The sequence below is a fragment of the Pseudophryne corroboree genome, chromosome 4 (assembly GCF_028390025.1).
Source record: "Pseudophryne corroboree isolate aPseCor3 chromosome 4, aPseCor3.hap2, whole genome shotgun sequence".
Taxonomy (NCBI): domain Eukaryota; kingdom Metazoa; phylum Chordata; class Amphibia; order Anura; family Myobatrachidae; genus Pseudophryne; species Pseudophryne corroboree.
The window spans coordinates 462,385,381-462,410,087 of record NC_086447.1 but is presented as its reverse complement, the minus strand read 5'-3'; positions in this window follow the sequence as shown (position 1 = coordinate 462,410,087).

Here is a 24,707-nt window from a genome sequence, read left to right as displayed (position 1 = left end):
CTAAGATACACTCCCAGAGGGCGGTGACCTAGCGTGTGCAATGCTGCTAAAAGCAGCTGGCGAGCGAACAACTCGGAATGAGGGCCCATGTGCACTGCAGGGGGGACAGATATAACGTGCAGAAAGAGTTAGATTTGGGTGGGGTGTGTTCAAACTGAAATCTAAATTGCAGTGTAAAAATAAAGCAGCCAGCATTTACCCTGCACAGAAACAATATAACCCACCAAAATCTAACTCTCTGAATTAGGCCCATAGTCACACACATATACTGTACATTCAGTATGTGTCTATGCAATTACAATTTTCAAATAACTGAAAACATTTTTTTATTCTAACTAATGATACATTGCAGAATGTCAGTCTTCAGTTGCATGATCACAGTATCAGTGTAAGATCCAGTTCCTTTACCTTAAATAATTGCATTAAGTGTGGTATGACAATGTCACTTTGATTTTGTGACTCATTAATCTTTTCAAACATACTGTGAACATTTACCAAGCATGCTTTTTTAATTTTTAACATTTTTTTTTAACTGGGATAATTGAAACAAAGAACAAGATTCATAATCTGGGTGACACGATTATGCAAATAGCCATAACATGAAAGACATTAGGTTGAGTTGCTTTGATTCAGACTGAGATCTTGGTAAAAGCTTCTGATGTACTCGTATAAACACTTCAATTATTTTAGCAAAATAACACTGTGGTATTATTCCATTACTTAACTGAATAAAACCTAAATATGCTTGTATTTCTCATTTACATTCACACTACACTGTCCCTGTGCCACAACATCACCTCCCACCCTCCACATCTGCTGTCTGTCAATCGTCTTTGCTAATAAGAGGCAGACTGAGAGGTCCAAATTAAGGATTTAACAAGACCTCTGAGAAGCTGCTATGGAGCAAAGAGCTCCTATTTTCTTAAGCAACTAACTGAGGAGACAGATTTTCTCAGCTAATTTCACTGGTGGTTCTCCTGGACCAAAGCTCCTCTTTGCAAATGCCACTACTAATTGGCTCATGCTCACTTTCAATTCTGTTATGTAAGTGAAATCGCAGAGTTCATATATATGTTTTTAAAAAAGCCTTAACTTAAATTGTCTGCTTAAAATTTCTGTGAGCCGATACGAAACTGCATTTTGTAGCATTCACAAATATGTTTGTGAAAATTCCCATATGACAGAATGGGAACTGCTTTAAAATGTCGGTGCCATGTAATGTACAGTAAGAATTCGGATTACTGTCATTCACTACATGCCATTGTAAGAAAGAAGAAACTTGGGCACACAAATTTACTCATTCATGGTATCTTATTGGTATGCAAGTCTTAACCATATTAACAAACAAAAAAAGAATAGTAGATAATTATAATTAACAATTTATTGCTGCTCCCACTCGGCAGGGGAGGCAGGTGTTACTGTTCCTCCACGTAATTCAAGAGAACAATAAGCATTTATTTTCCAGCAGCAAATTAGTCAGATTGACCATTTTGTGCAGTTTTGCCAGTGGTTACAAAAATGCAATTTTGTTAAAGGCAACACCAGGTATTTTGGTTTGGAAAATATAGAACATCATCGATTTTCCTAAATCACTACTAAAAATAAACCCAAGTAGCACACCATATAGTAAGAGTAAGTGGTACATGTACTTAGCATGGTGGTAATGATGCTCCTGTTTTACCTATTATTGTGGTATAGCATGAAGCATTTACCGCAGTATGTAATAAGAAATGCTGCAGTGGGTGAAAGATAGGTCGGCCTTTCAGCAATTAGTGCTGAGACGTAAATTGTGGGACAATAAAAATTTCAACAAACTTTAACGTCCAGTGAACATTCTAACGTTAGACAATTCCTGCTTCCCTCACACTTTCATTAGCGAGGAGAAGCAGTTAGTATCAGCAACAACCGGTCAAAAAATCAGCTCTGAAAAAGACTCCCACTGTTAATCCTAGCAATGTCTGGGTCTCCTAGTGCCCTCATAGGTACCTATGTCAGTGCTGATAATCAGGGCCGGCTCCAGGCCTACTAGCACCCTGAGCAATAAAATTTTGCAGCGCCCCCATGCGTGTACCAAAGGCACGCGCTCTCCTGGAAAAGTAGGCATAGCCTTGCAACTTCATATTATCAAACTATTAATAAATATATTTTCACACCCCCTCTACACACACAATTAGCAGCCTTACACATAACAGGCATAGTAGTGTTTCTTACACATAATAACTCCCGTATAGTGCCAGATACACATAATGACCAGAGTAGGGCAGTGCCAGATACACATGATATGCCCCCCAGCAGTGCCAGATACACATGATATGCCCCCCAGCAGAGCCAGATATACATGATATGCCCCCCAGCAGTGCCAGATACACATATGCCCCCCAGCAGTGCCAGATACGCATGATATGCCCTCCAGCAGTGCCAGAAACACATTATATGCCCCCTGCAGTGCCAGATACACATGATATGCCCCCCAGCAGTGCCAGATACACATGATATGCCCCCAGCGTTGTCAGACACACATGATATGCTCCCCCAGCAGTGCCAGATACACATGATATGCCCCCCAGCAGTGCCAGATACACATGATATGCCCCCCAGCATTGCCAGATACACATGATATGCCCCCCTAGCAGTGCCAGATACACATGATATGCCCCCCAGCAGTGCCAGATACACATGATATGCCCCCCAGCATTGCCAGATACACATGATATGCCCCCCTAGCAGAGCCAGATACACATGATATGCCCCCCTAGCAGAGCCAGATACACATGATATGCTCCCCAGCAGTGCCAGATACATATGATATGCCCCCCAGTAGTTCCAGATACACATGATATGCCCCCCCAGCAGTGCCAGATATACATGATATGCCCCCCATCTGTGCCAGATACACATGATATGCCCCCCAGCAGTGCCAGATACACATGATATGCCCCCCTAGCAGAACCAGAAATACATAATATGCCCCCCCCTGCAGTGCCAGATACACATGATATACCCGCCAGCAGTGCCAGATACACATGATATGCCCCCCAGCAGTACCAGATGCACATCATATGCCCCCAGCAGTGCCAGATACACATGGTATGCCCCCCAGCAGTGCCAGATACACATGATATGCCCCCAACAGTGCCAGATACACATGATATGCCCCCCAGTAGTGCCAGATACACATGATATGCCCCCACAGTACCAGATACACATGATATGCCCCAGCAGTGTCAGATACACATGATATGCTCCACAGCGCCAGATACACCGTGATCTAGGATACTATACTCTACAGTGTGTTTGCTAAGGTAATCAAAATAATTACTACAACTCTCAGCAGTTTCACAGTGATCTAGGATACTATACTCTACAGTGTCTGTTTGCTTAGGTAATCAAAATAATTACTACAACTCTCAGCAGTTGCACAGTGATCTAGGATACTATACTCTACAGTGTCTGTTTGCTTAGTTAATCAAAATAATTACTACAACTCTCAGCAGTTGCACAGTGATCTAGGATACTATACTCTACAGTGTCTGTTTGCTTAGGTAATCTGGAGTTATTGTTTTGTGCAGAATTTAGCCTGTTTAATTGTTAGCTATTTGGGGAATTTGGGATGTCCTCCTCCCAGATCATTATTTGTTTGTTTTAGCTTTATTGCCCACCAGTGGGTGTTGGGCAATGGGTGGGGTTTTAATCAGTGAACCTATACCTTACACATGTTAATGTTAGTTCATATTAGAGTATACTTGGCTGATTAAGCCTGGCTGATTGATCCAGGGTGTAGGACTAAGGGAGGAGGTTCAAAGGGAGCAGATATATAATTTTAATATCAAAACCTGGACTTAGCCTGGACTTAAACTGGACGAAAAACTGAAAGAAAACATCAAACAATAACAGATGAACTACTTATCAATATCAACTGCATATGCAAATTTATCACCCTCCAACTTTCACTATGTGAACACTATGCAACCCATTTGCAAAAAAGAACATATGTAAGATCTGGTTTCCATCCATAATCAGGATCACAAAGATCTTCTCTGGGACAATTGTGAGTTCATCTTCTCATCTACAAACACTTAAAAAAAACTAACAGAATTACCATTGCTTCTTAACCCTCTCACAATCCTTTCATTTCTTACAGCCCAAATACATTTCTGCACCCACTTTATCTACGCTTTTGACTCATTTCATACTAAATCTACACCCATTGAGCCTACACTGCTTTTCTCACCTGCATTTCTGCAATTCTTCTGCTCTGATTCCCTTACAGTCTCTTCTCCTACTTCCACTTTCCCTCAACCTATTTACCTACTTAACACTATGTCAAGGCTTTCTTATACTCCCCACATCACTCAGTGTATACCTGATAATGTATCTTTATCCTTCCACCCTAGTCTCCTACACCTCCTCCTCTGTCTCCCCTCCATCCCTCTGTTTCCTTCCCCCTCCTTTCCTGTTACCCCACTTTCATGTACCTCTGCCCCATGGTCCTGCTACCCCACAACTCAGCCCTGCTCCCTCTCTCTCTTCCCTGTCACCTCCCCATACCCCCATCCACATCACACTGACCTCCCTCCCTGCCCACCTCCTGCAGTTTCCCCTCCCAGCTCAGGCACCCACACCATCACTACTCTCTCATCATCCCTGCCCTCAAAGTTAATCTCACCTCATCGCTACAGCAACCCTGATAATCTCATTCACATTTCTCCCACAAACTCATACCCCCTATCCTGTGCCCTCTGGAATACCAGATCTGTTTGTAACAAACTGGTCCCCACTCATGACCTTTTAATTTCCAACTCCCTACACCTACTAGCCATTACTGAAACTTGGATTACGCCCTCTGACACTACTTCTCCTGCTGCTCTCTCTGCTGGGGGCCTCACATTCACACACACACCCCGACCTGGGGGTCGCCATGGGGGTGGTGTTGGGGTCCTTTTACCTTCTAGTTACTCCTACCAACTCATACCGCCAGAACCATCCCTTACATTCTCTACATTTGAGGTCCATGCCATACGCCTCTTCCAACCAGTCCATCTTAGAGTAGGTGTCATTTACCGCCACCCTGGCACTGCTTCCAAATTCATCGACAACTTTGCTTCCTGGCTTCCTCACTTCCTCTCTTCTGACATTCCCTCCATTATCCTAGGCGATTTCAACATCCCTATTGACATCCCCACACAATCCCCTGCCTCTAAACTCCTTAACCTCACCTCTTCACTTGGTCTCTCCCAGTGGACCTCCTCACCCTCCCATGTGAATGGGAGCTCACTGAATCTGGTCTTCACTCACCGCTGTGATATTTCTGATTTTTCCAACTCCCCATTTCCCCTCTCTGACCACCACCTGCTCTCCTTTAACCTATCTCTCTCGACTTCCCCATCTCTACCTCCTAAGGCTACCATCACTAAGCGTAACATTGACGCTATTGACACCACATTCCTTTCCTCCCTGTTTGATTCACTTCTCTCTCCTATTCTCTCTCTCTCTCATGCCCTGAACAAGCCACTTCCACATACAATGCATCCCTTACTTCTGCTCTTGACTCTGTTGCTCCACCAACCACTATCCATCCTCGCAAATTAACACCTCAACCCTGGCACACCAAATGCACCAGATATCTGCAAAAATGCTCACGTACTGCTGAGCGACACTGGAGGAAATCACGCTCTAAGGCAGACTTCCTCCATTTCAAACTTATGCTCTCATCCTTCAGTGCTGCCCTTTCTCTTGCTAAACAGTCATACTTCAAGAACCTCATCTCCTCCCAGTCTTCCAACCCCCGGCGCCTCTTTGCCACTCTCAACTCACTCCTCTGCCCACCTCCACCTCGTCTCCCTTCCTCACTCTCTGCTCTTGACTTTGCCACTTACTTCACATCCAAAATTGACTCCATACGTCAGGACATCACATCACACCAGACGATCAGTAACCAGCTTTCTCCCATCCCTTACCAACCCTCCCCATCCCTCGCACCTACTCTGACATCTTTCTCCCATGCATCTGGAGAGGAAGTCATGGCCCTCATTCGTTCCTGTCCCCTCAGCACCTCCCCCCTTGACCCTATCCCCTCCCCACTTGACCCGCCTCCTCCGCTACCTCTCTCCTACTGCTTGTTCCCATCTTTCCCACCTTCTCAATCTGTCCCTCTCATCAGGCACTGTCCCCTCTGCCTTCAAGCATGCACTCATCTCTCCTATTCTTAAAAAACCTACACTTGATCCAAACACTCTCTCCAACTACCGACCCATCTCTCTCCTCCCTTTTGCCTCCAAACTCTTTGAGCGTATTATCTACAACCGCCTTACTTTCTTTCTTTCTTCACACTCACTACTTGACCCATTCCAGTCTGGCTTCCGTCCTCTCCACTCCACTGAAACTGCCCTTACAAAAGTATGCAATGACCTCCATGCTGCTAAATCTAAGGGACACTACTCTATACTTATTCTACTTGATCTCTCTGCTGCTTTCGACACTGTGGACCATCCTCTCCTACTGCAAATTCTTCACTCCATTGGTCTGCGTGACACTGCCCTCTCTTGGCTGTCTTCCTACCTCTCTGACCGTTCATTCTCTGTCTCTTCTCATGACTCCACCTCCCCCTCACTTCCACTAACTGTAGGGGTACCCCAAGGTTCTGTCCTTGGTCCTCTTCTCTTCTCTCTCTATACGTTCTCACTAAGTAAGCTCATTAGTTCTTTTGGTTTCCAATATCATCTCTATGCTGATGACACCCAAATCTATGTTTCCTCTCCAGACCTCTCCCCTGCTCTCCTCACTCGTATCTCCAACTGTCTCTCTGCTACCTCTACCTGGATGTCCCAGCGCTTTCTTAAACTTAACATGTCTAAGACAGAGCTGATCATCTTTCCTCCCTCCCGCATAACCCCACCTCGTACAATCTCATTATCTATTGATGGCACTACTATCTCCTCTAGCCCCCAAGTGCGCTGTCTTGGAGTAATCCTTGACTCCTCCCTCTCCTTCAAACCACACATTCAGCACCTTTTACAAACCTGCCATTTTCATCTAAAAAATATTTCCAGGATCAGTCCCTTTCTGACCCAGGATGCTACTAAGACTCTTATCCACTCACTGATCATCTCCAGACTGGACTACTGTAATCTGCTCCTGACTGGCATTCCTGAAAAATACCTCTCTCCACTCCAATCTATCCTCAATGCTGCTGCCCGGCTCATCTTCCTCACCAAACGCACTACGTCCACCTCTCCTCTCTTACTAGACCTTCACTGGCTCCCCTTCCCTTTCAGAATCCATTTCAAGCTTCTCACACTCGCTTACAAAGCCCTCACCCACTCCTCTCCCATCTACATCTCTGACCTTATCTCCCTTTACACTCCCACCCGTCCTCTTCGCTCTGCTAATGCACGCCGACTCTCCTGCCTACGGATTACTTCCTCCCACTCCTACCTCCAAGATTTTTCACGTGCTGCACCACTTCTTTGGAATTCCCTACCTCTCCCCCTCAGACACTCCACCTCTCTACAAAACTTCAAACGATCTCTCAAGACCCACTTCTTCACCAAACCCAGCCAAATCTCATCCTAACCCTCTGTTCTACACTCTCTATGTACCCCATCTGTGTCACCCCTGTCTGTCTACCCCTCCCCTTTAGAATGTAAGCTCTCACGAGCAGGGCCCTCTTCCCTCATGTGCTTATCCTTTCTTACTTTAATAATCTTCAACTGCACCACATCCAGCAGTCTTCTGCCACCTGATACTTATTCCAGTGTCATCTGCTGATGTAACTATGTTTATTTACCCTGTACTTGTCCTATACTGTCATCAACTGTAAGTTGCTGTTTTCCTGTTTGATTATTTGTTTATGTATTCTGTAATTGGGCGCTGCGGAACCCTTGTGGTGCCATATAAATTAAGGATAATAATAATAATAATAATATACATGATATGCCCCCACAGTCACAGTGTCAGATACAAATGATATTCCACACAGTACCAGATACACATTATATGCCCCACAGTGCCAGACACACATTATATGCCCCACAGTACCAGACACACCATATGAGAAAAATGGGGACCCTTAAAAGAGAGAGAGCTGCAATGAAAGCCGAGAGCCTGGACAGGGGACAAGCGCTGCTGGACGGAGGACCGCTCACCTGAAAGAAAGAGAGGGATGGCTGTGTGACCAGGAGTTGCGCCGGTAAAGATAGGGTCCCGCTGGAAGGTGGTGCCGCTGCTGTGGCGAGTCTCACCGGAGGAGGATCGTAGCGCACGACGTCAGATGCCGGCACCGCACAGGGCGCACATAGTTTAGCTTTGGCCCACCCACAGCACTCCCGTTCATCATCACAGCCACTGCTAGGGGGCCGTGGGACAGATGCTGCTGCTGGCTCCAGGCTCCAATATGGCCGCAAGAATAGCGGCGCCCATTAAGTGAGGCACCCTGTTCGGCTGCTCTATTGGAACATGCCTGGAGCCGGCCCTGCTGTTAATCAAACATGCTTTAGTGCTAACAGGCAGAAGACACATTTATCCCTTTGGTACATACGGAGAAGCCCCTCTCTACATGTACCTCTATGATGTCTATTTTTGTAAGGCAGGAAGCTCTACAATCCTGTAATTTAGGGCTTCTGCCTGACAAAACCCCATTGTTGGTGAAGTCTTCATGAAGGTAAGAATGTGATATTTCCCTATGCAAAGATAAATATTAATAATAATTATTATTATTATTATTATTATTATTATTATTGATGTATATATATATATATATATTGGTGAAAATAAGCGCCCAAGAGTGTGGATTTAAACAACAAGGTGAGTATAACGAAGGTAACAACAGTGGGTATGTTAACACCAGTAAAAACTTATCTGAAAAACCAGAGTAGCTAGATTCAGATGATGCTCCTTTTGATGTTCAATACATGTTAAAAAAGAAGAAGAACGGACATAGTGTGTACTGTTTTTTTTGTTTTGTGGAATATATCAAAATATATCACTGACACTGTAATTTTAGGCTTAATTAGGGAAATAGCGTATTCCCAAATGTGCAGTCAATATAGCCTAGGCAGTGTATATATATATAAAAAATACAGTATTTAATACACAAAAATGACATAAAAGAACATAAAAGTACATAAAAACATAAAATAGCTGTATAGCATGCGTACAGAATAAAAGATTATATCGAGCTTATCTGTCCATAAATAACTGGAGTGCATGCGTACAGAATTCAGGATGATAAAAGGCTTATCTGTCCATTTAGAGGAATGTCATCAGGTGGTACCAACGCGTTTCGTCCGTCATCAGCAGGACTTCATCAAGGGGATAGACAAACAGACTATGCATGCATAGTCTGTTTGTCTATCCCCTTGATGAAGTCCTGCTGATGACGGACGAAACGCGTTGGGACCACCTGATGACATTCCTCTAAATGGACAGATAAGCCTTTTATCATCCTGAATTCTGTACGCATGCACTCCAGTTATTTATGGACAGATAAGCTCGATATAATCTTTTATTCTGTACGCATGCTATACAGCTATTTTATGTTTTTATGTACTTTTATGTTCTTTTATGTCATTTTTGTGTATTAAATACTGTATTTTTTTATATATATACACTGCCTAGGCTATATTGACTGCACATTTGGGAATACGCTATTTCCCTAATTAAGCCTAAAATTACAGTGTCAGTGATATATTTTGATATATTCCACAAAACAAAAAAAACAGTACACACTATGTCCGTTCTTCTTCTTTTTTTAACATGTATTGAACATCAAAAGGAGCATCATCTGAATCTAGCTACTCTGGTTTTTCAGATAAGTTTTTACTGGTGTTAACATACCCACTGTTGTTACCTTCGTTATACTCACCTTGTTGTTTAAATCCACACTCTTGGGCGCTTATTTTCACCAATTCCTACAAATCCATATGTGTGCATGCCAAACACATTTCTTTGTATTATAAGCTGCCACTCATAGTTTGAGAAGTGTTTTTTCTTTATATTTTATATTGAGACTTTATCTACACAAAGGGTTATTTTAACTTTAAGGTACAGAAAGCACATAGATACATCTAAGCGCCGTAGACTCTACTTCTATATATATATATATATATATATGATGTGTGTATATATATATATATATATATATATATATGTGTGTGTAATCAACACACGGTATAAGTGTAGTAAAATTAACACAATGGAGATTATGTGATCCTCTAGGATTCAAGCAGATGTGAGAAAAGACCCCACAAAATGCTAATCACAGTGGTGCTGAATGCCAGGGTAAGGAGGGACAGAAATTAAAATAAGTGATAGGAAAGCTGCAAAATTTAAAAGGGAACTGAGAGAAAGCCAAGAAAGAAAAAAAGAATGAGAGCGGACAGCGAAAGCAAAAAAACAGAAATATAAATAGAGAAAAGGCAGGAAAAATTAGGGAAAGAAAGGGAATATGATGGAGACACTGCAGAGACAAACATCGGATATCTAAAAACAACCCAGCGCCAAACGAGCAAAGGTATTTAGTGCACACCTTCAGCGATAGAAAAGAGGTATTACTAACCTCACAGTACCCAGTGTCGGACTGGGGCATAAAGGGCCCACCGGGAAATGCAGTGGGAGGGGCCCATGTTTTGGGGTGTGGTCAGTCTCCAGAGGGGGTGTGGCCAGCCACTACATTGGTTTGCCTAACCATTAGTGAGTGCATGGGCTGGGCCCCTTGACAAATAGTGTGTGCATGATAAATACTGCTAGTGCGTGCAGATAAATATTGGCAATGCACTGTAGTCCTGTGCAGTATAATGTAACACATATATAATGTATAATTAAAGAACACAGTCTGGAACCTGATCCCTAGAGGAGGAGGAGGGCCCCTAGGCAGTGGGGCCCACTGGTGGTTTCCCCTGTACCCCTGTGGGCTAGTCTGACCCTGACAGTACCTAAAAGAGTGAACAAAATATAACACTGGTGTGCACTTTATTGAATAATTAGTCAGTCTGGTATTAGATCACCTATATATTTATTAGTATAAAACATTAAGACTAATGCTGCTCCTCACCTCTATGAGGGGAAATTAAAATGTTTTGCACACCGGCAGCCACTAGATGGGGCCCGACGGAGCAATTCAAGTTTTGCTCTGAACAGGTGTGCACAGCAGCTGGCGCTAACATTACTGCTATGTTGCTCCGTCATTTTGACGGGCTGGTAACTAGTCGAATATGAATTAACATCAAATATATAAAAAAAGAAACAACTATTTGATTATATCCAATTGTTACAATAAAATGTAGTAAACAGTAGCTACTTGATAAATCTCACATCCTTATGGTACTTAAGAATAAATGTTGCACGAAAAAGCTATGTCCTTGATATAAGTAGAAGCTCAGTTCCGGAGAACGTATTGACAGAATAGGAGAGGAGTGGGTTAAACCTCAGCTAGTCTGGGGGCAGGACGGTGAGGCATTATGGGAGTTTTATGGTTAGCCAATAGGAATGAATGTTGGGGGTAGGTGGAATGGGTTCTTAAGCCTGGGAAAGGGGCTGGGTCAGCCTCTTCTGCTTTTGTCGTGGTGAGGGTGAGTGCTCTTCCCCCCTTTGTCTCCTTGCTGTGCTGCTTGCCATTGTTGAATTTAGGTGTGCTGCTGCTGTGACAGTGTGCTTTAAACTGTGCCCCTCTGTCCCCATTACTTTGGATTAACTTGTGGCCTGCCATACCCCGTCCCCGCCGCTCCTCTGGCCTCCCTGCCCGCTACATTGATGCGGCTCCTGCTCGGGAGCCGGCGTCCGGTGCCCCGGGCCGGAGCACTTTGCTCACGACCGGGGCTGAGCCTGTTTGCGCTGCTGCGGGCGCCCGCCCATGCGCGCGTGTGGCGGCGGTTGCGTCCGCCCCTTCGCGGGCTAGGCCGCGGGCGCCGGGGGATCCCACCTGCACGGCGGCGGCTGGCGAGGGACAGGGCGGCGGCGGACTGGATCGGGCGGGCAGCGGGGGGAGCCGGCCGGGGTGCCCGCTGGTATGAATCCCCCGCTGGCTGCTGCAGCGCGGGGACACGCGATCGCGCGTTCCCTGCGCCCTCTACCGCTGAGAGTCACCGGCGGCTCCCCAGGGAATGAGGGGACCGCATGTAGGGATGGGGCCAGTGGCTCTTACACTGGCCGTCCCTTACCCCAGGTGGGTTCCGTTACACGGGCGCGCGCGTGCCCGTGGGGCTGCTGGACTCCCTGGGCGCTCTCCCCGCTCTAGGTCCCAGGGGCATTTGGTGGTGTCGGCACGGGGCCAGAGGGGGGTGTGATGTCTGGAGGCGGTGGTCAGCGGTTTCTCCCAGGCGAGGGCAGTGGGGGCCGGGGCGGCACTGTGGCTTGTGGTTCACCGCAGGAGAAACAGGGGTTCTTAGGGCGCCTAGCGCCGGTCCCAGGCGGCGTGATGACGCGGTTGGAGCCATCCCTGCTTCGGACCCGGGGACCGGGGGGACCACTGGAGCTACGGCTTCGGATCCAGATCCCTCCGCCGTTGCAGCGGCAATGTCGGCCATGACGACGGCGTTTGCGCCATTTTTGTCAACTTTGTCCCCGGGAGGCATTTCCATGGTTCCCGCTTCGGTTCGACGCGGCCATTCTCCCGGGTGCTTCTGGCCCCGCCATGGCGCAGTTTCTACAGGCGTGTCGCAGTCTGGGCTCCGCCGCTGCGTTGCTGGGTAGCGCTACCCCATCGCCCTCAGGGGCGTCTGCTTTCATTCCCGCCGGGGGGGCTTCGGCTCCAGGGGCGGTTGTCCCTTCTTTTTCAGGTGCAGATCCGGATGGCGATCAGGACGAGGAGCCGGTCGTGGTCGACGTTTCGCCTTCTGGAAGCGGACCTGTCGGTGAGTGGGACGACGATACAGTTGCTATGTCGCTGGGGTCCTCTTCTTCCTCGTACGGTAGTACATAAAGTAGATCTTCTTTTTCTTCTTCTTCGTGCCAGTCTGCGGTTAGTAGCAACTCGAAGGCTAGGAAGCGGGCTACCAAGTACGCGCGGCGTGAAGCGCGGCACCGGGATAAGCGGTCTCGGAAGAGTAGTAGTAGTTCTCATCGGGAAAGGAGGAGGCGTAATTTGCCGGGCGTGGTGCGCTGCGAGTACACGGCAGTCTTGCAAGGGTTGCGTGAGAGTTGCAGGAGGAAGATTAGATGGGGGGAATACATCAACCTTTTTACGTTGACGGAGGATACCAAGAGGGAAGGTAAGGAAGAGCTTGCGAAGAGCGGCATTGGGGCGGAGGCCTTCCGCTCGTATGACAACTGGTTGGCGGGTTTTTGTATCTTCGCGGCGTGCTACTTGGAGGATCGCCCTGGTGAACACATGAATGTCATCAGGTATATTCACCTCGTGCATGACATGCAGCGTCAATCTAAGGACGATTCGTGGCTGCATTATGACAAGCAGTTCCGTCAGAAGCACGATTGCCTGCACATCATTGACTTCGGATGCAAACGCAGGATATGAAGCTGGTAACTAAGAGGGCGTCGGTGGCGCAGGCCGCGGCAGCAAGTCAGTTTCGGCCCGCGGTTGAGGCTCCACCGCGCCGCCCTTGGACTGCAGGCCATTCTCCGCAGCAGGCACCGGTGAAGGGGAAATGTTTCGCGTTCAACAATGCCACGTGCCCCCTTGGGCAACGGTGTCGTTTTCGCCACCTTTGCTTACGATGTTACGGATCCCACTCTGCTTCCAATTGCTTCCGCGCGGGGCGACCGGGTGCCAGGGCGGCTGCGGGCCCAGCCGGAAAAACTACTGGGGGGCTTGCCGCTAGATAGGGCGCCGACCCCGGTTCGTTTGGGGGCCATGCTAAAATGGTTGGGGTGGTACCCAAACACAGACGACGCAAGATTTCTGCGGGAGGGTTTTGCGTCGGGTTTTCGTTTACCAGTGGTGGAGGTTTTAGTTCGGGCCGCCAGGAACCTGCAGTCTGCTCGGGATTTCCCCGACGTGCTTCGGGAAAAGGTTGAGCAGTAGGTTCGCCTGGGGTGAATGGCGGGCCCCTTTGCGCTGCCGCCTGTTGAGGATTTGATTATTTCCCCGGTGGGGGTTGTGCCCAAAAAGGCTCTGGGTAAGTTCCGGCTCATTCAGCATCTGTCTTTTCCATCTGGGTCCTCGGTGAACGATACAATTTCGCCGGAATATTGTTTGGTGGTGTATCAGTCCTTTGAGGATGCTCTGGGCATGGTCCGGGGCTGTGGCCCTGGGGCCCTCATGGCTAAACTGGATGTTGAATCGGCTTTTCGCTTGCTCCCTTTGCACCCGATGTCGTTTCGATTCATGGGTTTCCGCGTCGGGGAGGAATACTTTGTAGACAAGTGTCTGCCTATGGGGTGTTCCGTTTCGTGTGCCTTTTTCGAAAAGTTCAGCACCTTTTTACATTGGTGTGTGGAGTTTTCTTGCGGAGGCAGCGGGATTGCACATTACCTGGATGATTTTTTGTGCATGGGGCCCGCGGGTTCTCCTCGCTGTGGTTTCCTGCTGTTCTCGCTGCGTGCCTTGTTGGGGCATTTTGGCATCCCCGTGGCCGAGGATAAGACGGAGGGGCCCCTCTCCTGTTTGTCCTTTTTAGGTATCGAGATCGATACGGTCGCGGGGCTTGCCGGCTGCCTCAGGACAAGGTTGCGAAGCTTCGGGAGTCCATTGCGCAGTGCTCGGAACGGCGTAAGGTGACGTTGCGGGAGGCTCAATCCCTCATAGGTCTGTTGAACTTTGCCTGTCGGGTGATTCCCATGGGCAGGGTTTTTTGTCGGAAGTTGGAACGGTCCACGGCTGGGGTGTCCAGGCCGCACCATTTTGTCCGTTTCTCGGCGGAAATTAGGCGGGACCTCGCTATGTGGGTTTAGTTTCTGGCGGATTTCAATGGTGTGCTGATCTGGATGGCCCCGCTTGTTGACAGTTTCGACCTGCAGTCATTTACGGATGCGGTGGGCTCATCGGGGTTCGGTTGTTATCTGGACGGGGCTTGGTGCGCGGCCTCTTTTCCCGAGTCTTGGTCGAGGGAGGGGCTGACCGGCGACCTGTTGTTGCTGGAGCTTTATCCCATCATGGTAGCCTTGGAGGTTTGGGGAGAGCGACTTCGCGATCGCAGTATTCTCTTCCGCTGCGATAACTTAGGGGTCGTGCACGCTGTTAACAACCAAAGAGCTAAGGCCCTCCGGGTCCTTTGGGTGTTGTCACAGTTCATGCTAACCTGTATGCGCTGCAATATTCTGTTTCGGACGCAACACGTCCCCGGGGTAGATAATGGGATCGCCGATGCATTGTCCAGGGGGCAGTGGGATAGGTTCCGTTTGTTGGCCCTGGAGGCTGATTCGGTAGGTTTGCCCTGCCCTTTTTATGTTTGGCAGGTCATCATGGCAGATTGGAAGGGCTAGCAGAGCTGTCTTTGACTCCGTCCACTCCCGCTGGATACCGTCAGGCCTGGAAGGAGTGGGAAGACTTTTCCCATGACCAAGGGCCTAGAGGTAAGAGGGGTCAGAGCTTGTTTCTAGACTTCGTTTGGCAACTCTTCATAACGGGGAGATCGAGGGCCGTGGTGTCTCGTTACCTCACCGGGATATCCTTTTATTCTAAATTGAAGTGTATGCCGGATTTTATGAAGGGTTTCCTGCTGGCGAGGGAGCTTAGAGGTTGGGCGCGCTCAGCACCGGTGCCTCCTGATGGCCGGCGCCCTATTGATGCGTCCCTGCTTTCTTCCCTCTTAGGGGCGATGGCGGGGGTGGCGGACTCTCGTTTTGAAGCGCTCCTATTTCGGCTGGCTTTTTCCATGGCTTTCCATGGCGCGTTCAGGATTTCTGAGCTGGTTGCGGCTTCTAAGAAGTCCGAGGCCATGATGCGGCGCGCGGATGTTGTCGTGGGTGGGGGGTCCGTGCTGTGCAGGCTACGCCGCTCCAAGACTGATCAGATGGGTAGAGGTCATTAGATCACTTTGGCACCATCGGGTGGTGGGGACTGTTGTCCGGTGGCATTGGCTGGTCGGTATGCGGAGGTCAGGCCCTCGTCTGAGGGGTCTTGGCTGCTGCATTACGATGGGTCGCCATTGACGAAGTACCAATTTACATGGAGGATGCGGCGCTGCCTGTCCAGTTTGGGCCTCTCACCTAGGGACTTTGGTTCACATTCCTTTAGAATCAGGGCCACCACTTCCGCAGCATCTGCAGGGCGCGCTGGGGACGAAATTAAGGCTTTGGGCCTCTGGAAGTCGGCGGCTTATAAGCGTTACATTCGGCCCGTTGTTGCGTAAGCAAGTTTGTTTCTACTAACATGTTGTTCGTTTACTGCGTTGTGTGTTCAGTTCAGTGTGTTCGTGCTGTATTGTTTGTCTCCCCTGTCCTCCCTACTCGGATGGCTAGCTACTCGCCACTGCTGGCAGTGGGGGTCTGGAGTGCTTCGCGATTTTTTACCTGAACTGACGAACTGATTTGGCTTAATTCATTCAATTCGGCTAATTGGCATCTAATTACAAGTTCCTCAGCAGGTTTTTACGTTTCACCTCCAGCAAAGTTATTCTGTTTCCCCCCCCCAACTCTAGCCCCCCCCCCTTTTTATTATTTTGCTTTTCCTTTTGTTTCTTTCTGTTGCTTCGATTGGCCTGAAGCTTGTCCAAGAGGAAAGTTATAGTCCTCTATTCAATTTTTCTTTTTGGCAGATCCTCGTTCTGGTAGTTGGTTCCTGTTCTGGGCTGGGTTTGGTTTTACCTCACATATTCACATTTGTTTATCTGTTTTTCCCCTTATAGGTTGGCGGGAGGATGTGTGTGGTGTGTGGGTGATTGGTCATTCCTATGTTTATTGGGCAGCCGAATTTCTCCTTGCTTTGTTGGATCGGATGACGTACGGTGGATAGGTGTTCGGGGTATGCTTTGGCATGACCTGAAAGCGAGGCTTATGGAGCAGGTTCGGCGGTTTGGCATCCCCAAACTGTTGGTGATTCACTTAGGAGGGAACGACCTGGGTAAGAGGAAGGCGGTGAAGCTTCGATTGGCCATTATTCAGGATTTGCAAGTGATTACGGGCACTTGGCCAGGCTGTAGGCTTATCTGGTCTTGTATAGTGCCGCGGTTGTGTTGGCGTGGAGTGGTGGATTGTCGGGCGATCGATGTGGCTCGCCGGAAGGTGAATGCAGCGGTTGCTAAGTTTGTGGTGGCCCATGGCGGTGCAGTAGTTTGGCACCAGCGTATCAAGTTCCGGTACTTCTACTTGTTTAGAACTGATGGGGTGCACTTGACAGGACAGGGACTATCTATATTTCTGGAGGATCTGTTTTTGGTGGTTGGTTCGGTAGGTTAGGGGTATGGTGGCGGTGCGTAGTTTCTGTGGAACAGAACTTCGCTGTTGGCGGGAAAGAACGGCAAGTTAACATTTGTTGTATTAAAGAGTGGATTGGAGGTCGTTTGGTGTTTGATTTTTAGGTGCGCTCTCCTTCGCTGACTGGTTTTACATCTGCTGGACCGCCTTTTCGGGTGGCAGCCTCATCACATTCACGGGTGGGTAGTCAGGATGGAGGTTGAGCGGATACCTATTGTTTGTTGGAAGGTTTACGTCAGTTTTTTATGAGATAGTTTGTTTATGGGATAGGGTTGTTTAGCCGTTCTTTCTGGCCATCATACTTTAGTTTCATTATTCACAGTTAATGGTTCACTTAAATAAATAGCTAACATGTTCTGCCAAATTCAAGTCTCCGTGTCTTTATTTATTATAATTAAGTGTTAAGATGTTATGGTTTATGTTACGGACAATCCTCAGACTATATGAGGTTTATTAAAGCCTGTCACCAAATTATAGCTTGAAAATGGCCACTGCAGTTTTTTTTACTGTTTTTAATATATTTGATTTGATTTTATATTACTATAGATTGTACTAATTTTAATATTTATACTAATAAATATATGTGATCTAATATGAAACTGACTTATTGGGCAGTAAAGTGCACACCAGCGCGATTCTTTGCTTGACTCTATTAGCCACACACATTGGGCAATTATAAAACATGACGAAGCACAATATAAAAACACCAATACCCAATAATGCAGCATACGTCAGGAAACAAAGAGGAAAATCACAAGCGAGCTATCCACCATAAACCCAAAGACACACCAAGTCTACAACTGCACACAGCTATAGGCTTATCAGTCTGCCACAACACCAGAATAACAATATGGAGGCCTCAATGCACCACAATGCAAATGTCATTTTGCACACAACCTGTCCTAGCCATGGGGTTTGTATGGCATCATGATTTTTTGTCTCTCTGTTATTTTTTGCTACGGACAAGTACAGAGAATGAATATGCAAAATCGTTTTAGTCATTACTTCCTGTTGTGATGTCATATATGTATATTTAGCTAGGGGGAGATGTCGCTATCCTTCTAACGTGGACACAGGTGGAGACATAGCCAGATTAAGGGGGTGTGCAGGGCATATTGTACCCCGGGCCCCCCTTTGTCAGTGGGCCCCCCGGCTAGAGCACACTGACCTCACTAGCTTTACCTCTTAAGCAGCAGCAGATCCAGTAGCCAGAATGCGAACAGGGCAGTATGCAGTGCAGGCAGAGACACCGGCATATTATGTTTCATGAGCTACCTTTCTGACCAGAGGAGAGATAGGAGGGTGGAGAGAGCTGTAAGTGACACAGGGATCCCAGCTTCTCCTCCTCCCCACCTGAGTGTGTGAGTCCCCACCTGTTATGCAGCTAAACCATTTGGGTCTAGAGATAGACAAAAACAGAGAGTCCACCTGAGTCCTTTCCCAGTGTGTAAGTAGTACAGAGGCTGCTGCTATTCTTGCATGTGACAAGATAAATTATTTTATTTTTCTATGTGTATTTTAAGGTTAAGCTACCTTTGTTCCACTACAAGAAAAGTTTATAAAATAGTTGTTTTTGAATTAGGTGGAGCAATAAACAGTACCCAGGTATTATTAAACTGTTAATTAAAACTAATATACACCATTGGTTTCAATTTAATATACACAATCTATACTTCCCACCATGACCCATTCCAGGAGGAGCAAAATGCTCTCTACCTGGACTTTCTTATCAATTAAATAGTTCAACACAGGTATCGCCAATAATATATTAAGTTGGAAGTCCCGGTAGAGAGCATTTTGTCCCTCCTGGAATGGGACATGTTGGTAGATATACACAATTTAATATACATCCCCCACCTTCCATCGGGGCCCCCCTGTCTTAAGTGCCCCGGACACCACCAAGGCTTAATACGGCCCTGGGTGGAGAAGTTGTACAAATCAACCAAGAAACTTATAGTTACCGTATTATAGAATGGACTTGATAAATCATAGCTGGAAGCTGATTTGTTACTATGAAAAATTCTCTACTTAACCTTTTTAGAAGGTTTGATACATCTCATGGAATAATGCTAAAAATTGCACTGAGATAAATCACTTGTATTATTATTAATATTATATTTATTATAACCCCACAACTCAGAGAACTAATAACAATGTTATTGACCTAGTTGTATTTATAGACAATATATTTCCACTGAAAATAATTTATAATTCCATTGTGAAATTGTAATAAAAAAACAAAAGCAAAACCTGAAAATCACACCACTGCACAATTTCATTGCATCTTTGCTCGTGCTTGCAGATCTGCATATGGTTTCAGCGGCACGTATTAGGATTCAATTGAATAATAAGAAATGTGTCATTATGTGTTGGAGTAGACTAGAGCATAACAAAATAAATCAGTAATTGAATTATACTATCAAATGAAATATCAAAATGTGTCGTATTTTTGATGTGTTTTTATGAACTGATCAGGTACAGTATCCAAATGATGGATATAAATTGCTAATTGGTTGAAAATACAACATGCTGCACCGGAAAAAGGCCTATGCAGCATCATATACATGTACAGTATAGTGAGAGTCTGTGCAAATAAGTGAATGCTGCTATAGAAATTGATGGAATAAGGGGACATACTAACTTATTTCAATAATAGGATAATTCCCAAATTGTTGCTATGATTACTATACTTTGTTGGTCTTTTAAAAAGAATTTACCAGAAGGCTCCTGTCTTGCCTACATAGGAGGCTGAGGGTAAGCTTAGGCACATTGACTATTGACATTTGATTTGTACATAGAAATACAAAAACCAGCAAATGTGTTTGATTCCTGTTGTGTTGCACTCAGAAGGGCATTCTTGGTCTGTAAATGATGGATTGCAAAATGTACAGGCAGAGGCATGCTGATAAGTCTTGATTGTGTCATTACCTTCATTGGCATGTAAAGATTTCACATATGAGATTAGACAAGAACAAAAGTGTTACAGCATACTACCACCAACAAACAGACTTTACTGTACCTAGAGAAGGAAGATTATACACCTAGAATCCTTTAACAGGGAGTGTCCTCAATTTATGCGGAGGTATTAGGGTTGATGCTGTGGAGTTCGGCTTATGTCAATTTGAGTAGTGCTAAAACTGAAAATTGACATGCGTATGCACATATACAATAATTCACTTCTGAAGATTAGCAAGCTAACACTACTTACATATGGAGAGGGAAGACATTCTAACATAGACCAAGTACAGTAAGATTGTATAAGGGCAGATTGGAGTAATGTGCATATAAATACAAACCTTCATAGAGTTGTACGCCTGTCAAATCCATAAGAATTACTGGTGCCGGATGGCAGGTTTAAATAAACATTGATGATGATGATTGCCAGAACTAGTTAACCGCTTCTAATTGGGCAATTGTGGATTTACCTCTGAAGCTCAAAGACAATTTTGCATTACTTGTGCATAAACATAGAATCTGACATCAGATAAGAACCACTTGGCCTATCTACTCTGCCCTTTTGTTTTTTACCTTTTTTGTAACCTCAACCCTACTGGATCCTTAGCTCTTAGGGGGTTATTTAGAGATGGATGCAGCCGCGTGGTCATTAGCAGCAGCTGCGTCCATCTGCGTCCACTAACTGCAGTGCACGTGCATGACCTTACACATCCAGGAAGGATGTGGCCACAGTATGATTAACAGCAGTGGACACTGGAGGGGTGCCATTGTGGAGTTGGGGGGGGCAGGGCGTACTGAACGGGGGCGTGTTTGGCCCATTTTTTGGGGTGGCTGTGTGACGTCACACACAGCCGCTCCGAAGAAAAAAAATGGCCACTGACCACCTGACAGCACAGCCAAGCTGCACTGCCAGGGGTCAACCCTAGATCTGATGTGTTCACAATTAGATTGCGGACACATCAGGAGGCGGCCCCACACATGCTGGGCGGCCTTGCACTGTGCTGGGCGGCCCTCAGCATGTGCATCTCTGAATAACCCCTATAGTAAGGAGATCCTTATGTCTATCCCGTGCCTGTTTAGATTGCTCTACAGTCTTAGTCTCTACTACCTCTGATGGGAGGCTATTCCACTTGTCCACTACCCATTCTGTGAAGTAATTTTTCCTCAAATTTCCCCTGAACCTACCTACCCGTAGTTTCAGCGCATGTTCTCGTTTTCTTTTCTTCCTATAAAGAATGTTTTAATCCTATACCTTTTTAAAACCACACCATGTTCTGGCGACTAAACACTACAGTGCATGCCGCAGATTCTTTTTTGCCGCAGATACACTCAGAACTCTGGAAAGGTAAGTATTTAAACATGGATGCAGTGTGTGCAGTGTGGGCCCCCTCTGGACCCAGGGGCCCATGTGCACCACACACACTGCACCCATTGTAGAAATGCCAATGATATTAAGATAGTTTAGTCTTTCTGGGTGAGTTTTGTGATGTAGGCCATGCACCATTTTAGTTGCCCTTCTTGGTACACTCTCAAATGTACTTTTTTCATCCTTCTGGAGATATGGCTTCCAGAACTGAACACAGCATTCTAGGAAAGGTTGCACCAGCGACCTATACCTATAGACAGTATTTCAATTATTTTCTATGCTAATTTTAGCAAGTATTTTATTTTTATGTGCACATAAGTAGAGCTATATTCTATAGTCTGCCTCTTCTGCCTAGCACCTGGGGCCTAATTCAGATATGATTGCAAAAGCAAAATCTTTCTCTAATGGGAAAAACCATGTGCACTGCAGGTGGGGCAGATATAACATGTGCAGATAGAGTTAGATTTGGGTTATTTTGTTTCTGTGCAGGTAAATACTGGCTGCTTTATTTTTACACTGCTATTTAGATTTCAGTTTGAACACACCCAACCCAAATCTAACTAAGTTGAGATCAAAGCACCAAGCTATGTAACCCTACAGCAGAGCTCTCTCTGGTGTGGCTGATAAGTGCAAGCAAATTTAGGGCTCCATATAAGAAAGAGCTGTAGCTTGTTTGGCATTCATGTGCATTAGTTAACAATCTATCACTGGCAAGTGTTTGCTGGAGGGAGCCACAGAAGACGCAGCCAAAGAGGAGGACTCTTGTGGACCTCGTAGAATATGCTGGCAGTACAGATGTGCCTCCATACATTTTTGCTGCAGTGGCACCAAGCAGCACCTCTTGGCACGCCAGGACTCTGCTAGTGTTGGGCATCTTTTTTGTACCTTTGTTGTCAAAATTGCATCTTAGATGCAATGCAGCATAGCTAGGATGCACAAGGAGAAATTGCTGATTAATTTGATATGCGTTACATGTATATCTGCCACGCCATTTTGCCAGATACCTGTGCATGATCAGTAGACACTTGCACAGCCCCAGAGTCTACTAGTGCTTGGTAATGTGCTGTCAGCTAGAGACCGTGAGGAGCCCAGACAGATATTGTACACGAGCCCCTTCCTCTCCTATTTGTGTTGGTTAGGTATAGTTCCAGGGAGTGGTGATGAGTGAAAGGGAGTAATTGATTGAGGCATGGGTGTGAGGGATTGATAGTGTGTGAGAGATATATCAGTGATTCAGGGTATACACGTGTGAGTAGCTACTGCAATGATGGATGGGTGGAAGGCATGCCCAGTGTTACCTGCTCAGCAGAGGGATGCAAAGCAGGAAGGAACCAGGCTGGAGAGGTGCTCTCCCTGCTCTGCATCCCTCTGCTGATGTCCCTGCTGCTGCTGGCTGCTGTACCTGTCACACTGTATGACAGACAGTGGCGCTGGCAGCTTGAAGTGTTTTCTTCCCTTGTAACAGCGGCGGTGTTTAGGACCCAAAAAGCCAAAAAGGGGTTGGGGCTTCACGTGAATGGTGGTGGAGCTACACTGGACTGGGTGCCAAGCTACATGGGACCACCAGGCTTCTACAGAGGAAAGTACCAGGCTGCTACAGAGAAAGTGGAGGGATAGAGAGTGAGTGCGAAAGTGTGTGTGTGTGTGTGTGTGTGTGTGTGTGCATGTGTGTGTTGTGTGTGTTGTGTGTGGGAATTATGTGTATAAGCAGCAGGGACGCTTTTTCTGTGGGCATTATGTATACGGGGTGCTACTGCTATGGGCATTATGTATGAGGGGTGCTATTACTACGGGAATTATGTGTATAAGCAGCACTACTACTATGGGCATTATGTATAAGCAGCACTACTACTTGAGGCATTATGTGTATAAGCGGTGCTACTACTATGGGCATTATGTGTATAAGTGGCACTACTACTGCTATGCGCATTATGTATAAGGGGCACTACTACAGTGGGCATTATGTATAAGGTGCACTACTACTGTGGGAATTATGTATAAGGGGCACTACTACTATGGGCATTATGTATAAGGGGCACTACTATTGTGAGTATTATGTGTATAAGTGGCACTTCTGTGGGAATTATGTGCAAAAGCGGCTCTACTACTGTGGGCATTATGTATAAGTGGGGCTACTACTGAGAGCATTATGTGTATAATTGGCACTACTAAAGTGGGCATTATGTATAAGGGGTACTGCTACTATGAGTATTATGTGTATAAGCTGCACTACTACTATGGGCATTATGTATAATGGACGCTACTTCTGTAGGCATTATGTATATTGGGTGTTACTACTATGGGCATTATGTATAAGAGGCGCTACTGCTGTGAGCATTATGTATAAGGCATGCTACTGCTGTGAGCATTATGTATAAAGGGTGCTACTGCTGTGGGCATTATGTATAAGGAGCGTTACTACTGTTGGCATTATGTATAATGGGTGCTACTACTGTTGGCATTATGTGTATAAGCAGCGCTACTACTATGGGCATTATGTATAATGGGCACTACTACTGTGGGTATTATGTGTACAAGTGGCACTTTTTTGTGCATTATGTGTAAAAGTGGCTCTACTACTTTGGGCATTCGGTATAAACAGTGCTTCTACTGGGTGCATTATGTGTATAATCAGCACTACTAATGTGGGCATTATGTATAAGCAGCACTACTACTAGGGGTCTTATGCGTATAATTGGCACTACTGTGGGCATTATGTGTATAAGGGACACTACTACTGTGAACATTATTTATAAGCAGCATTACTACTGTGGGCATTATTTATAAGTGGCACTACTACTGTGGTCATCATGTGTATAAGTGGCACTATTACTATGGATATTATGTATAAGGGACACTACTACTATGGGCATTATGTGTATAAGTGATACTACTGTAGGCATTATGTGTATAAGTGGCACTACTACTATGGGCATTATGTATAAGCAGTGCTACTACTGGGGTATTAAGTGTGTAAGCTGTGCTAGTACTGGGGGCAATATGTATAAGGGACTCTACTACTATGGGCATTATGTATGAGTGGCACTACTGCTGGGGGCATTATGTGTTTTAGCGGTGC